The sequence below is a fragment of the Fukomys damarensis genome, unplaced genomic scaffold, assembly GCF_012274545.1.
Source record: "Fukomys damarensis isolate Sample0158 unplaced genomic scaffold, DMR_v1.0_HiC HiC_scaffold_33, whole genome shotgun sequence".
Classification (NCBI taxonomy): Eukaryota; Metazoa; Chordata; class Mammalia; order Rodentia; family Bathyergidae; genus Fukomys; species Fukomys damarensis.
This window is the reverse complement of record NW_022900945.1, coordinates 5,302,603-5,306,448: the sequence shown is the minus strand read 5'-3', so window position 1 is coordinate 5,306,448 and position 3,846 is coordinate 5,302,603. Positions and strand designations below refer to the sequence as shown.

General features: G+C 46.0%; 1 pseudogene; it reads right to left on the bottom strand.

Annotated features, from left to right (window-relative positions):
• Window positions 1-505: 505 nt before the first annotated feature.
• Window positions 506-1,090, bottom strand: LOC104848906 (annotated as a pseudogene).
• Between the last annotated feature and the right edge of the window lie 2,756 nt (window positions 1,091-3,846).

Below are 3,846 nucleotides of genomic sequence, written 5' to 3'. Positions count from 1 at the left end.
GGACAGGGGTCATAGGAGACTGTGATCTCAGGCTGGGTGGCTGGTTCAGGTGAGTGACTCCCTAGGTTAATACTCCCTACCAAAAACCCCATTAAGGTTTAAGGTCTGAAATTCTGACCTATGTAAAACAGAGCCATGAGTACACAAAAGGACTCATGCCAAGCCTGCAGAGACCCAGGGCTGGTGACAGTGGGCTCCTGCATGCTGCTGACAGCCACATGGGTGTGCACACTGGGGATGGCTGGCGTGGGGTTGCTCCAGAGGCTAACGCAGAAGCACCAGAGTGAGGTGTCCAGAGGGGAGGAGCACGAGGGTTACTGAATACAGGAAGGTGGTTCAGGAGAAACAGGGTAGGAGAACCAGGTCATGTTTTTGACCCACCAATATTTAACAGGAATGAAGGGCTGCAGAACAGTCGGACTTTCCAAGATGCACTCTTCTGTTGTCACAGCTGAAGGCTCTGAGCCGCTTAGATGGTGACCTCCAGAATGATCCCATTCATTACCTAGTGCTGCAGGTTGTTCTGGGAAGTGGGCATTGCAGATGATTTGCACAGTGATGTCACTACCAAGCCACTGTTTATATCCAGCCCCCGGCCTTCCTTTCCTGCTCTATAGTCCGGAAACATTTCTTCAAAAGCCAGAAAATCTGTAAATGTGAGCAGATGTCAAAGATGTCACCAGCCACTTCGTCTTTATGGTGCTGTAACACTGTCATGAAGGCCGCCATGTTGAACTGCACGATCTGTTAGCAGCTGCTCTCTATGTACTTCTCCACCAGAGAAATATAGTCATTAAAAATGGGTATGTAGGGCCAGGGATTTAGCTCAGTGGTTCTGCTGCCTACTTCGCAAGAGCAAGGACCCAAGTTTGATCTCTGGTAAAAAAAAAAAAAAAAAATGGGTGTGCAGGTGAGTTTATTCTGCTATGTCTTCAAATTCCTGGCAGTACTTGTACGTGAAATTTCTCTGTAGTAACTGGAACTCATCACCCATGACAATGTCCCCTAAATATCCAGCCACAGCATCAAAGTCTGCATCAGAGGCAGAGGAGAAGGACAGCACCAAGTTCTCCTCCTCCAGGGCGTCCATCGTTGCAGAGCCACATCTACCTGGGTGGGTGTGCGGGCTCCTTGGCCTCTCACCTGCCCGCAGCCCGGGCTCAGCCTCGCTCTATCTCACAGAGGCCACAACTGCACTGAGGGCAGGTAGCCAGCATGGGGAGGCCTGGCTCGGGTCCAGACGTCGGTGACAGACCCAATATTCTCCCTTTTAACTGAAATGCAGTACAGTGCCAATTAAGTGTCTCCCTAAAGGGTTTATGCACCCACTGTCTCCATCCTGATAGCAAAAAAAAATTAAAATTCACCCCATACACAGATAGATTTTCTTACTGATGCTGGTGACACTGTTTGTCAACCATGCTAATAACCAGGACCAGGGGTTCCTGGGTGAGCACCACTGAGACATCAGTCTCTACAGTCGGCTCATTTAATCCATGGACATAGTGGCTTCCTACTTGGTTTTCTCTGTTAATTTATTTAAGTTCCTCCAGAAATAGAACCAGACGCAAAACATCTGAGAAACTTCTGGACCATCTGTAAGGTACACAATGGCAGTGTTTTGCCTACTTGACTTGAAAATATCCCTAATTTGTTCTTCTGGTGACCTGCTTCCTGTCCTGTCTTTCACCTATGTGACTGTACAAAGCTCAAGGGGCTCTCTGCTCATGTGATCGCTCTTCCCACCACTGTCCACACCCTCAGAGCCCAGCCCAGACGTGCCCAGTTCGCCCTGAACCCTTCCTCACCCAGAACACGAAACCTAACACTTTGCAAGGTCCCCATCCCCTGACTCTACCTCCACACTTGCCTCCTTCTGGACTGTTCTTAGCATGAACTACAAGGCACACCCAGGCTGTGCCACATCATAATCCGTCATCAGTGAGGACTGTTTTACCTTTTAACTGATTTAGTCCTTCAATTTTGTAAGAACTGTCACTATCGCTGTTCCACTGGGAGAGAGAAAGGAAGACGGGGTCAGGGTGCTCAGGAGACATGCAGGAGACCTCCAGGGTGGGACAGAAATGTGGCCTGCTCCTGTCACCGTGTCACGCTGTGTCTCGTGGAGTGCCATCAACGTCCCCTTCTCCACCTAAAACCTGTCCTTCTCTTGGTTTCTTTCCAATCTCTGTTCTTTCTTGTCTTTTCCTTGCCCCCACGCTCTTCATGACTGTCTCATTCCCGTTTTCTGTCACGCGCCACACCTCTGAGCCTCTCCATCTCGAGCCTCACTCTCTCCTGCTCCAGTCCCCGCTTCAATCGAATTCGCTGCCTTCTCTCCTGTTTGCAGCCAAGATTCCAGAATTCATGATCTGCAGGCTTAGTTCTGCTCCCTTCTCATCATTTCCCTGGCTTAACTTTGCTGCAGAATTTATCTCCTACCTCACAGCACTTACCTGTGTCATCTTTCTCCTCGTCACCACTGGAACTCCTTGGACAACTCTTTCATGTCTTCCCTCTCTCATGCTACACCTCCACTTCTCCGATCTGTCCTTCTTTCTCCTACCTTAGGCTATTTTCCAATCACTATCTAAAAACAAGCATTCCCCAACGCTCTGTCCTTCACTTTCTTTGCCTGTTTACATTCTGTCCCTTGGCAATTTCACCCACTGAAATAGTGTCGACTTTCGAGTTGAAATAGTGTCATCTGTGAAAGTTAGAGCCAGCCAGGGTGATTTGTTCATCACGACTCTCTGCCACCAAGCTTCAAGGATCTGAGCATGTGGGGCACAGTGAAAGGGGAAGGACAAATTCAGGGGATCAGTGAAACTGAGAAAAGGATATGAAAAAGAGAGATGAATAGTCCCTGAGAGGAAGCACAAGCTGAGGGAGAGACGGCTGCTGATAGAACATAACGGGGATTCTACAACTGATTCCTTCAGTATTTAAAGAGTCCTTAGATATAGCAGAATACCTACGATCCCAGATTCCTCTCAACATCCCCTTGGTCAGCTAGGCAAATATGCAGATATACTACAAGGATGATGACAATAATGCTGTATATGTCCATTATTCTTATTTTCATATGTATACAATTTATTGGCATACTATATTATTTGCATTTATTGTATAAACTATTTCATGCATAAACAATATGCATATCATGTATAATTTCTGGAAACTACTGATTATACAAATGTGTATTTATTATTGCTAAAAACTGAAATCCCAGAAAGAAGCTTTGCTAACTCAATTTTTATAGATAAGGTCAGTGAGGCTTAAAGAATTTCTATAGCAAACAAGTAGAGCTGAGATTCAGTCCATATTTCTGTTTCCAAGGCTCTTTCCATTATGATCTGATTAATACACATCCAGGACCCAGAGAGAACTCAGCCTTTGTATTTTAAAGGAATTCCAAGGATAACTGAGAATATTAAATAATGAGAAATGTGGACGTGCAAATAACTCATTCTGTCCTGGGCTTCTGCCCCTCTGGGTTTCTTCTTCAATCCTGGCATGATGCCTTGTATGTAACACAGGAAAGGCCTAGAGCAATTCAGGACAAGGGTTTGGCAGCTTTTTACAGTCATGATTCTTTCAGGCAAAGGCAATAAAGTAGTCCAATTTCAATTCTGGATAAATTTGTTAATTCAATAAATTTTACTGAGCAGAAAGAATATGGTAATGACAAACTCAGATTAGGTGTCTGCCTTCACGAAGCTCCTCTTCCTCAGACACCAACTCCTTCAAATATCACTGTCAGGGCCAGGGATTTAGCTCAGTGGTTCCATTGCCTGCCACACAAGCGCAAGGACCTGAGTTCGATCCCTGGTACAAAAAAAAAAA